General features: G+C 33.6%; 1 protein-coding gene across 4 annotated transcripts in view; it reads right to left on the minus strand.

The window, feature by feature from the left end:
* beat-Ic (beaten path Ic) overlaps window positions 1–12948 on the minus strand; it is a 320186-nt gene extending 307238 nt beyond the window's left edge. For 3 of the 4 annotated variants that reach the window (XM_073965759.1, XM_073965758.1, XM_073965756.1), the window contains exon 1: window positions 11977–12948. The gene's annotated coding sequence lies outside the window, so the exon portion shown is untranslated. Of the gene's footprint in view, window positions 1–11889; window positions 11917–11976 lie in introns of all 4 variants that reach the window. The other variant, XM_073965757.1, reaches the window with a different exon arrangement.
* Window positions 12949–13845: the final 897 nt, after the last annotated feature.

Consider the following 13845-nt stretch of genomic DNA (forward strand, 5'->3'; position numbering starts at 1 on the left):
GACGTTTTTAGCTACATTTTCAGACCGATGTAGCTATAATTTAACATTTAGGGTTCTTAAGTGTCAATAAACTTATATAACAAAAGTTGTGGACATAGGTCCCCATTTTGGTATAGCCCTTATATAACGGTGCCCCCCGATTTACGGTGTTTTGATGTTTTTAGCTACATTTTCAGACCGATTTAGCTATAATTTGACATTTAGGGTTCTTAAGTGTCAATAAACTTATATAACAAAAGTTGTGGACATAGGTCCACGTTTCGTTATAGCCCCCATATAACGGTACCTCCATATTTACGGTATTTTGACAGTTTTAGCTACATTTTCAGACCGATTTAGCTATATTTTGACACTTAGGGTTCTTAAGTGTCAATAAACTTATATAACCAAACTTTTGGACATAGGTCCACGTTTTGGTATAGCCCCCATATAACGGTACCCCCGATTTGCGGTGTTTTGACGTTTGTAGCTACATTTTCAGACCGATGTAGCTATAATTTGACATTTAAAGTTCTTAAATGTCAATAAACTTATATGACAAAACTTGTGGACATAGGTCCACGTTTTGGTATAGCCCCCATATAACGGTTCATTTAAGTTCATATTATCGTATAGCCCAGATACCTCCGAACTAGCTGTTAATGACATTTGAAGTTCCCACGTTATGTACCGATTTTCGATATTTTGAAGATTCTAGCTAAATTTTTTAACCGAATTAGGAGTTATTTGACATTAAAGGCTCCCATCAAAAACTGTCAACATAGGTCCATGTTTTATTATAACTTCTATATAACAGTACCTCCCAATTTCTAGCCCACCAAAAATTGTCAACATACATAGTTAGATATAGGCACCATAAAAAAGGGCCTCCCGAATGAAGCATAAATGTACATAAACGTTATCTGACATTTTAACGTACCCACTTAAAGTTGGGGGCTTTTTTACTTGTTTTTTTTTTTTTTTTTTTTTTTTTTTAATTTTCCGTGAGAAACAGAGCAGTCTTTAGTAGTGGAAAATTGAAATCATTTAATTTTTTTTCTGATCCGCGGCTTTTATAAAATATGATAATTAAGATTTTTTTACAATTATCCCAAAACTGACTATAGAATAATTTAAAGCTTTTATTAAAGAAGTGTAACCCCATCTAAAGGCTCAGTTCATACTTCCCAAAATAAAATTCCACAGTCTATAATCATCAACATGTTTATTTTTACTTTTCCTAGAAAACATTAAACAACAAACATGCTTATCTAAATTTATGACGTAAATATTTCTTCGGCTTTCATGTCTACGTATTACAGCATTCAACTTCCTCTTTTAACAAATTTTCCATGAAGTTCAATAAGTTATGATAATAAACTTCTATAAATATAAACTTTGTTTTCTTAAAATTCAGTACTTTATCTAAGATGGAGGAGAGAAAAAAATCTTATTTCCCCATAACATGCACAGAAGATATTTTTTTACTTCTAAATAAATATAAGAAGAAAAAACAACATTATTTTTGAAAGAAATTGTTCTAAGACAATATGATGTTAATATTTTGTCTAACATCCTGTTTTCTTTAGATGTTTATATATAATGTTAAAAGAGATTTTTAAAGAAAACGAAAAACTGCCAAACTCCATTAAAACCCAACTGTTACCTTAAAGTAAGATATTTTCCTAAAAAGGAAACACAAGTGCTAAGAATCAAATTTCTTTTATATTGATTGACCTTTGTTTATGGAAGGAAATTTCTAAGTTTTCAAATAAACTATAATTCAGCAGCAGCCGCTGTGTCATTATCACAAAAGGCTTTTAAGAAGCTGGCCACAATGTTAAGGGGAGAGTGGTGGGTTTTAAGTAGCCTTTCTTTTCAAGGGTTTATTTTCTGTACAAACATTAATTAATCGAGCAACCAGAAAGGAACGAGTGGGTGTCGATGATGGTGGGAATTTTAACATTAATCATTATTACCAGAAAAAATGTTTGAAAATTTTCGAAATTCCTTGGCCATCCTTGTGAAAGGGTAACAACTTTTTATCTGCTAGACAGATAGTGGTACGTATTTTGTTTTTACTTTAAGAAATTTTGTTGTTTGAAGGTATTGCATTCTTATATTTTTGGTGGCTATTTACTTTAAAGAAATTCCTTTTTGTCTTGTTGTTAAATTGTACTGGGCCTCTGAAAGTTCTCATTGTTTACTTTAGTATCCTTTTTGTTTGTATATCTGAGGGTAAATTTGGAATTAAAAACAAACAAACATTTGTCTTCTGTCAGACAGAAGACGTACAAGAAGAAGCATAATAAAGATTTCATCTGGATTTCATATTATGTTTGGCAACATTTCTAATATTTGACTAAGGTAAGCTATGCGACCGCCTTTGTCTAGAAAAAGTTTTCGGACACGCTACAATTCTATGGAATATACTTATTTCTGACGGCTTATGTGTAACATTTTAACCATTTTTCTGATTTGAACTTATTTTGTTCATTCAATCACTCGAAGGAAATTAATATAAATAGCAATTTGAAGGACATTTTAATATCCTCATTTCATTGTAGCATGACGGCCCTTGACAGGGAAAAGTAAATTTCCCCTTTGAAATTTGCAGAGCAAAAAATTTAATAAAGCAATTCGTTTTCAGTCAAAAAGAACCAGGGATGGTAAATTATAAATTTCAATGAATACTAAAATTGTACTTTTTTCAATAAAAAATCAAAATTGTTTTGTTCAGTAAAAAAACTGTAACAAAAGCTTATATTAACTCTGAAGGATGTTGCAAAATCGCATATCGTATCGAAATATACGTCGGAGACCCTATAAAGTATATAACAATGTCCGTCCGTCTATTGAAATCAAGATACAGCTCACAATATTTAATAATAAGTTGGGAATTAATAAACCAAAAAAGGTCGAATAACACACAAAATATAAAAATCACAATATTTAAGATAGAGCTTTTTGGTTTGGTACAAAAGTTTTAATTACTCCTAGGATAGTTGGTATTCAAAATGGGATCTATCGGTCCCCATGTAACGATTTTCGGTATTTTGAAAGTTTGAGCCACTTTATAATACTAAAATTGTTGAAATTTGGCATTTAGTCTTCGATGGGGTTACAAATTTCTAGCCCAGAAAATTTTTGTTAGCCTTATTATTCCACCGAAATGACTGAAATTAGGTATTTTGACACTTCTATAGAGAATTGTGGGTACATATCAGGTGAAATGTTTCTCTTTCGGTTTTTGTTGAAACAGAAGTAAGTGAATATTTTTATAGACTTTTTGTTTAAATTGTTATTGTTTATTCAGGGGAATCGTTTTAGAGGAATCTGAGGTGCAAAAATGGATAAAACGTCGAAAGAAACGTTAAAAATCGTTCTTTCCCAATTTCTCTTAAATGGTGTATATGAACGTTTTAATACAGCCTAGAGCATTCGAACTATCGATAGTCCGACTATCGTTTTGATCAATTTTGTAAAGTTTCGTTTATATTGAACTCTAACAAATTCTTTTTAAATAATTTGCGATAGGTTGCCCAAAAACATGGTTTGGTGGCCGATGAAAACTTTACTTTAAACTTACCAAGAGTAGACTACCTTCTGTGAAATATTTAAAACTGTAATCCTCGAGCAGCCCTTAAATTGTACGTAAGAAAAATTTTGAACTTTTGAGAGTTGTCCTCATAGGCCTTCTTGGAACTTGGGGTACGTTTGGAAGAAATTTAGACATTTTTTTGCAAACCCGGAAGGTTTTTTTTATAACTTTTGTGCCATAATCTCAGCAAGTATGGACTTTTTATCGTGCGAATCCGTTTAGTGAAAAATTTGTAAGCTTTGTGGGGAAGGTACCGGCAGGAAATACATTTCAAATAGTTAACTAAAACTGAGGGTATTAAAATAATGTGCCAAAATCGCCGCAAAAAGCAAATGGAGCAACTAAATGGTGGACTTGAACGTAATAACGTAATATTTCTTGGAATATTATATGAAATTCCAAGATTATGCTTATTGGTCCACTCCTTCCGGTACGTCTCTCACAAAAGTTCAACATTTTGGTTTAAATGCAGTTTATGGTCTGATTCTATGTAAATGGGGAAAAGGATGTTGTTTGTATAGACAGTATTCGATCTGATCTAACTTTAAATAAAAGGTCCTGTGAATGTTCATAGATGAGAAAAATCAGAAAACAAAGGAGTGGACCGATATGGTGTAATTAAACTATGTTTGGACAAAATATTATGAACGCAAAATTTTAGACCGAATCGGCTGTACCGACTACACATGGTGCCATAATGGGTTTTTTAAACGTTTCGGAATATTTTCTCAGGAAGTATGGACTTGCCCCTGACAAAACTTGTACTGTCGTAAAGGGGTCCGAGAATACAAGTTGTTACAGCAAAAATGAATTGGAATCTAATCTATGTCTGGTAGAAATTTCACGATGAGCAAAGTATGGACCAAATCGGTTACTCGCTTCAATAGTTATAGTGTGCACAATTTTTACGAACATTTTGGGGGGAGGTATCTGAAAGAATGGACCGATATGGCTTATTTTCGAACTTAAACTAAGTGTAGATAAATTCCACATTTTTAGGATTTTTTATGGTTTCGAAATGGGATTAGAGAAAATGTGTAGCTTGAAAACTCTTCACAAGATTGACCTTTATGACTTTTCCCTGAAAACCCTAAAAATTTGACATTGGACCGCGATTTATTTAAAAATTTAATAGAGGTATTTTGATAGATTCAGTGATAGTTGTGATCATGTCTACAACATTATAATTTGATAGGCGAAACCACCAATACTTTCTCACATAGGCCCCGAAATGACCAAATATTTAGGATCACTCTCGCACTAAAATTTTTAGTACTTCCGATTTTTAGTAATTTTAATGTTCCAAGAAGTCTACCTTCCAATCTTGAGTCTAACTCTTGGCTTCTAGTTTTCTCTATAATCAATTGTGAAAACCCCCAATATACGAGAACCATAGAAATGTATTGTAATGTATTCTTTTAAAAGGAAGCCCGATTCGGAAAAAATTTTACTTATATGAAAAAAACGTACACCGTCAGATAAAAGAGTTATAGCCTAAAATAAACCAGGATCCACAGTGTCATTTGTTTGTAGTATAATCACGTTCATGCTAAAGCTCGTAGTTACTATTTAAAATGTACATATTTTCCAGTTTACGTGAAGGAAGTTTATTTGGCGGGTCCATACTTTTTGTGGAAAAAAAAACGAGCAAATTTAATTTTCGTAAAATTTTTGCAGAAAGTAGCTTATATGTATACGAAAAAAAGAATCCTTGACCTTTACTTTGATGCGGTGCATTAATGTACCAATCTGGTAGTTTAGCATCTATCAAAATACCTCAGTCATAAAAAATAATGCGGAAAGTTAGGGTAACACATGGTCGGCCTTATATTATTTGTTATATATAGCAAGTTTTTGTTTTAAATATATATAGCAAGTAAGAAAGTATCAGTCAACTGTGCTGACTGAGATATAAGCGCCACCACTGTGCGTTTGGGTATAAGAGTTTTCTTGTATTCTAGGACCTTTAGTACAATTTTTAAATACGATCACATTTTATATTAGATTTTAATGATTTGTGGAAATAGGGACCAAAAAAGACAGCTTTTTTACTCGCACGGGGCACAGTGGTTCCGCCCGTGGACAAAAATTGAAAATTTTATGGCGACAAATTTGATTGTAAATGAAATAAATATTCTCTAAACACATGAAATTTGTAATATACAGTATTATTTTTAACAATTTACAGCGGCAATATGCTAATTTAAGTCGAAGAAGTGATTTAAATGTGGTGCCTTGAAAAAGTAAATTACATCCACAAAGCATTCGCAGGTTAAGTGCGAAATTATACAAAATTTAAGAGGTAAATGTACTGTTTCCAATATTAAAATAGTCGATGGTATTGGCAATCATTTTACGAAAAAACATATTCTTAATTCGTTTTCTAACTTCCCTAAAACTATATTCTTTGTAAATGACTTTTTCTGGTATTTTAATGTAACTCATAATATTTGATGTTAAGTTTTACTAAATACAGGGGAATGTCTCTAGCTTACGATGAAATAAATTCCAGCTGCCCACATCCGCCACCCGACAAGTTATTCCCCTTATACCACACCTGTAAAATCGTCAAAATTCTGAAAATCGTGTGGTACGTTAATATGGCAGCTATACCTAAACTTGGACCTATGTAGAAAATTTTTTGCAAGGAGGTATTTAATGTACTGAGTACTCAAAAAGCGGTTGAAAAATTGTATCTTTATGTATCTTTATATGGGGGCTATACCTAAACGTAGACATACAGTGGCGGACAGCTAATTAGGGACAATAAATTCAGTTTAATAGATTACTCGATTGCATATAAAAATGTGAAGATTTTGATTAAATTAATTTTGCATATAAGGTATTAGTATAAGCACTATCGAGTGATGTCAAAACGTACGGAGATTCTCCATATGTGGGGGAAGTACAGCCCACTTTTCTAAAAATGGTCCATATTAGCCTGGCCAGCTAATTAGGGACATTAGTAGTAAAATCAACTTTAAGGTTAATTGATGGACATTTTTATAACCCCAGGCATCATTCGGAACTACAATTACCGTTCCATAATGGGTGTACAATTATCCTTGAATTACTTTTTAACCAGTTTGGATGAGTTATTAGGGTGAAAATCTTATTTAAAGGATGTGTTATGAGGCAACAAAACATGATAATTTGGTCATCAGCATGCTCACATAATGTGTTGAAAACAGTTTGCACTTACTTCAACAACTGGAGCTTTTCGGCATGGATTAAAAAATTGTGTGTACAATTTGAAAATGATTTAAATAAAACCAACTGTTTGTTTATATGCATCGGACAATCTTTGCAGCAATTCAAACTTATTTTCCCTCAAAAATGAGTAGTATCGATTGATTTCGATGTGAAAATGTACTTTGTTCCATACCAAAGCTAACACAAGGATTCCTAGGGCTACATTCAATGTTGGGTGTTTTTAGCCTTTTTAAAATAGGTAGCCGCAAAATATGTTGTTTTACATTATGTCGGCATGCTGGTGACCAGATTACCATATTTTGTTGACTTCAAAATGCCTCATAACACATCCTTTAAATAGGATTTTCACCCTAATAACTCATCCAAACTGGTTAATAAGTACTTCAAAGATAATTGTACACCCAGTATGGAACGGTAATTGTAGTGTATGGTTTTTGTTATAAAGTTCCATATTTTTGGTGCATTAACGGAAAATAAGGCCTAAGGCTCATTACACCGTCCGACAATTTTCAAAAAATTTTGTTACACTTGAACCGGACTATATACGTTTGAAAGTATAGGCAAAATGGAGTATAATGACATTTTTTTCTCATCATTTTGACCTTTTAGAGGTCAAACTAATTTCAAAGGTCAAAATTTTTCAAAAAAATATTTTAAATACTTGTAATCGTCGTACGATGCTGGCATTGGTGTCATATTAAAGAGGAGAGTATAGGCTTTATATAATAATTATAAATTGTTGCATTCTAGGATAAAAAGGACATCAAAAATATCCTTGAAAAATTAAGTCAAAAGTGAGCATTTTGGCAAGCGCATATCTCCTAAACCGCGAAGAATTTTAATTTGCTCATGGAGGCAAAGTTGTAGTTGTGTGCATTAAAAATGCCATTTTACTCCATTTTGCCTATATTTTCAAACGTATATAGTCCGGCTCAAGTGTAATTTTGGCTGTCGGACAGTGTTATTAGGGATAATAGTAATACTTCGGCCCTCTAAAGGACTTTCGGCGGGGATCAAGCATGAAATCAGTTGACTCAAAATGCCAAATTAGAACTAAATCGGTTGGATAGTTTGGTAAAATCGTCAAAATATCGAAAATCGGGCGACACCTTTATATGGGGGCGATACCTAAACGTGGACCTATATTGAACATTTTTGTTCGAGGAGGTGTTTTGTTCACTTGGAACTTAAAATGCAAAATTTCAACCAAATCGGTTAAAATATTTGTTAAATTCATCCTTGTCAGTTTGGTTGCCAAAGACGCTATATACCTTAAGTGCAAGGATTCCAAGTAATCTTAACTCAAATATATCAAAAACTACAGAAGTGGTAGAAGCTTGCACCCCCCTTTTAGTTCCTTGGTATTTTTATACCCTCCACCATAATATGGATGGTATATTAAGTTTGTTTTTCCGTTTGTAACGCATTGAAATACTCATTTGAGACCCTATAAAGTATATATATTCTTGATCAGGGTAAAATTCTAAGTCGATCTGAGCACGTCCGTCCGTCCGTCCGTCCGTCCGTCCGTCCACAAAAATAGAGATAGGACGCTGAAATTTTGGGAAAATGCGTCTTTTGTTTGCAGTCACGTCAAGTTCGATGATGGGCTATATCGGTCTACGTTTTGGTATAGCCCCCATATAACGGTACCCCCGATTTACGGTATTTTGACGTTTTTAGCTACATTTTCAGACCGATTTGGCTATAATTTGACATTTAAGGTTCTTAAGTGTCAACAAACATATATAACAAAACTTGTGGACATAGGTCCACGTTTTGGTATAGCCCCCATATAACGGTACCCCCCGATTTGCGGTATTTTGACGTTTTTAGCTAAATTTTCAGACCGATTTAGCTATAATTTGAAATTTAGGGTTCTTAAGTATCAATAAACTTATATAACAAAAGTTGTGGACATAGGTCCACGTATTGGTATAGCCCCCATATAACGGTACCCCCGATTTACGGAATTTTGACGGGTTTAGCTACATTTTCAGACCGATTTAGCTATAATTTGATATTTGAAGTTCTTAAATGTCAATAAACTTATGTGACAAAACTTGTGGACATAGGTCCACAAAAGTTGTGGACAAAGGTCCACGTTTTGATATAGCCCCCATATAACGGTACCCCCCGATTTGCGGTATTTTGACGTTTTTAGCTACATTTTCAGACCGATGTAGCTATAATTTGACATTTGGGGTTCTTAAAAGTCAATAAACTTATATAACAAAAGTTGTGGACATAGGTCCACGTATTGGTATAGCCCCCATATAACGGTACCCCCGATTTACGGTATTTTGACGGGTTTAGCTACATTTTCAGACCGATTTAGCTATAATTTGACATTTAGGGTTCTTAATTATCAATAAACTTATAAAACAAAAGTTGTGGACATAGGTCCACGTATTGGTATAGCCCCCATATAACGGTACCCCCCGAGTTACGGTATTTTGATGTTTTTAGCTACATTTTCAGACCGATATAGCTATAATTTGACATTTAGGGTTCTTAAGTGTAACTAAACTTATATAACAAAAGTTGTGGACTTAGGTCCAAGTTTTGGTATAGCCCCCATATAACGGTACCCCCGATTTACGGCATTTTGACGTTTTTATCTACATTTTTAGACCGATTTAGCTATCAATTGACATTTAGGGTTCTTAAATGTCAATAAACTTATATAACTAGTGGACATAGGTCCATGTTTTGGAATAGCCCCTATATAACGTTACCGCCCGATTTCAGGTATTTTGAGAATTTTACCAACAAGTTTTAACCGAATTATCTGTAATTTGAACATTTGACATTTGAAATTCTTAGTGGTCACCACACCTCTCCACCAAAAATTGTCAAGAAAGCCCCCATATAACGGTACCTCCCGATTTTCAGTAATTTTATGATTTTAGCTACAAAATTAAACCGAACAAGCAGTAATTTGACATTTGAAGTTCTTAGTGGTCACAACACCTCTCCATCAAAAATTGTCAACATAGGCCCATGTTCGGATATAGCTCCCATGTAACGGTACCTCCCAATTTTCAGTAATTTGGCAATTTTAGCTACAATTTTTAACAGAACTAACTGTAATTTGACATTTGAAGGTTGTAGTGGTCACCGCACATCTGCATCAACAATTTTCAACATAGCCCCAATATAACGATACTTCCCTATTTTCGGTACTTTGAGGATTTTACTTAAAATGTTTAACCGAACGTAGGTCCATGTTTTTGTATAGCCCCAAAACAAACCTCCCGATTTTCCGTACCTTAGCCTCCCGAATGAAGCATTTTATGTACATTATCTGACATTTTAACGTACTCACTTAAAGTTGGGGACAGGAATGAATATTTTATGGTGGAGGGTATGAAAAGTTCGGCCCGGCCGAACTTAACGCTTTTGTACTTGTTTACAATTCTGAATGTTTGTTTAGTAATTGTATGGCTTTCATGACAGACGCTTCTTATCGTAGTCTCTGAAAGTTATGAGTTTGGCTCTGAACACTAACACGCCGTGACAAAATACTATTCCCGGAACATAAGAAAAGGCCGAACATATGTTGAAAAGGACAGTAGTTGCCATCGGATTTGAAAAGACATTGTTGTATTCAGGGGTTTGTCTTATATACACATTTCGAAACATTGAAATTTGTTAGTGGCTTATTTTAATGTTAAAGTAGCGAACAATACATATGTGGTAAAAATTTCAAGTTTACCGGACCAAAATTTGCTGTGATATGAGAGCCGAAGAAGACGTTGTGTTAAAAACTTTGAAAGTTTTTTTTTCGATATATGAGAATTTATCCATTCGTTTTCAAGCTAGAGGGAACATCACAAACCGCTTTAATAATAAAATAACTTCGTAGATAATCATTTTACTCCGAACTATTTAATATTAGTCAACAAAAAATACTGAAATTGCTTAAAGATGCCCCTATAAAATAAAATATATTTAAAGTTTTATATATATTTTAAAATTATACATGTATGGGTGAACATGTTGAATAAGATGATACCCCTATATTTTAATATCATCTTTGGCATATAACATTTTATATTGAGACACCTTTTGTATGGAAGTTTTACGGAGACTCGAAAGTGTCATCTACATTATGTTGAGGGATATTTATGCCACCGTTGAAAACGTTCTATTTTCTTGGCTGGGAATCGAACTCGGGTCGTTAATGAGCAATCAATAGTGTAGGATATCGTAAAACTTAACATTTTCCTATGTAATTACTTGCCTACTTACTTACTAGTAATAAGTACGGTGCCACAGAGCTAGTGTATCCGACTAAATCCTACGATTGTGTGTTCAAAACCAGCAGACAGCGAAATAAACAATTGGAGTGTTGAGTTTGACTATAATTTCACCTATATTGTTCTAAAAATAGAACGTGTCATTTTTAGCTTTTTTCGACTCCCGGTAAGTCGTTAAATATGTACTTAAAAAATATATTTAAGGAAGTACTTCCTTCCTATGACATCCCCATGTAAAAATAATGACTTTTACGGTCAATTTGTAAGTAGTTACTACTGCCAAAATTTACTGAATAAAGTCATTACTTGGTAATGACTTATTTTGCTGGGTATAGTTGTACAATTTCTTAATTTGAATTTTGCCAATAATAATTGGCAGTTTAATTCTTTTTGGGGCATTCCTCACTACAAGACTAAGGGATATTATTATATGTTTTCTTTTACTATTGGATGGATCTTAAAACGCAAAATAAAGCAATATAATTTTCACATAAAAAATTACTGTCAAAAAGGTCCTCCTTGAAATATAATTATCACTTTTAAATTTAAGTTAACCGTAACGCTATAAATCTGTTCGGAAAATCCAACTTGTAACAACAGAAGACTTATAATAATGGGGGTAAGGCCTTCTAGGTAACCCGATTAAATGAACCTCGAATTTTCCCCTTATCACCCTGCATTAGTTCCCCAGAAACCTGCCCTCCATTCTGGTCCCCGCTATATATTTTAAAATTTGCTCTTGAAAACTATCTTGCATTGTTACAAATTCGTTCAATAGTAATGTATACTTTCTTATAGGGCATCACATGGTCGAAGTAAAAAACTTTTCTTTACCTTTTTCATTCAATCGAAGGTTTTTTTCTAAAAAAATTTCTGTGTTACACGTTTCTGTTGAGTTTTTCATTCGTTACATATATTTACCTTTGGGATAACAAATCATAAACTTTATGATTTGTGGGCGAAATTCTTAGTAGGATCCTTGACGTTAGGTTAGTGTGCTTGCTTATTTGGTTGTTTGGCTATTGCTCACATTTACACACCCACACACCGAAAACACATTTACACATACTTTTTGCTTAGTTTTCAACTACAAATCAACCTTTGGTTGTGATGTTTGCTGGCTGGATGCTGGCTGCCGTTGAAGTTGTTATTTTCTTTAGGTTTGGTCGAATGGAGAGGAATAAGTTTTCCCTATTCGATTTGAACGTGAATTTTGTGCTGAGGAAAATTTATGGGTTTTTATGTTATGACTTTTTGGTGATTTTTTGTCGGTATGTTTTTCACTTGCGATATTTCTTGTTTTACAAGCTGTGGGCGGTTAAATGTCTGCGATGTGAATGCGATGAAAAGAAACTTCAAAATATTTCTTTCGCAAAAAAAAACAGAAATCACAACAGTAAAAATGCACAATCACAAAGAAAAAATTATTTCTTATTTTTTTAATACTTTTATTTTGATTACTTTAAAATTTCGACTTTTTGCTCAAACGTTGCTTTGTTATTCGCTTTTAAAAAGAATTGTATTACTTTAACCCCGGTTTCTTGAAAATGCGAGATAACACGATGCTTGTCAACGAAAACGAGAACATAAACAAAGAGCCCTCACGATTGCTTGCAAGCGCAAATAACACCCAACACTTGTCGTCTTTGATAACACGAGCAACTTTATCAAAGAATTTTTACTTTAATTTAAAATTGGCACTCGAAATTCGAAAAATTTCTTAAAAACACTTTTACGGGTTTTTTGTATGCAAAAATTCCAATCACTTATCGTATTTGCTTGTGCTTTGTTATCACACAAAAATTTTTCGGTCGGCAAAAATGCGTTTCGCTAAAATTCTACAACTCCGTGTCGGGTATTACATCTATTCGTTTTGACATTATCATTATAACTGAAATTTGTAAAGTAACTTCGTCGTGTATCTCTATTTTTTTGTGCGGCATGATGTGAGTTTTCGTGTCTTGTTTCTCACTTTAGGCATCTTCTCAGCCTTTATCTACTTTTGCGGGGTTTATCTTCTAAAACGACAGAGGCTGTTGTCGTTGTCGTAAACAAAACTTTTCTCACTGGCCAGCCATAGTGATGCTAACACAAAGAAGGAAACGGGACACGAGTAGTATGTTTTGGTATTTGATTTTTTAGAACCGACAAGAAATTTATCTCAGCTACTCTCAGTTTATACTCCCGTTCGCTCTCTTTTCAGGCCACCAACGGAATTTACTTTTGTTTTAGATAATTTTCTAATCAGACGTCGTGCTGTGCCTAAGAAATCCTTTTGTACATTCTCTCCATTTACTCTCTAGATATTTTTAGTACTAACCATTTGCTCTCCACTAAAATAAAAGCGCCCAAAGAGAATGAGTGTTAAAGGATATATTGTCCTTTTACACTCATTCTCATAGGAAAAGGATTTGAGAGTGCTAGATAATTGTTTAACACGAAGAACATAAAAACATAACCATCGTTTCCTTGTGTATATTTTGTGGGGGTGTGTCCACTTGCGAACTGAAACATTTCACCCAATTAGGAACATTGAGATATGAGACGGTTAAACAGTGACACGGAACTTAGCACAACGAGGAAAATGTTACATTGTTCGTGAAGCACTACAAATCGTTGAACATGAAACACATTCCAATGCTTGATGCACAACAATTTAAAAGAGTTTTGGCGTGTGCTGAATATTTTTATGGCGTGCGTAACAGTTATACATTTTATAGCAAGTTATAGCGAAGGAAATGTTAAACAGAAAACAACGGAAACATAGCATTTGGAATTGCATACATACTC

The sequence above is a fragment of the Musca autumnalis genome, unplaced genomic scaffold (assembly GCF_047663935.1).
Source record: "Musca autumnalis isolate F117 unplaced genomic scaffold, ASM4766393v1 scaffold_2, whole genome shotgun sequence".
Taxonomy (NCBI): Eukaryota; Metazoa; Arthropoda; class Insecta; order Diptera; family Muscidae; genus Musca; species Musca autumnalis.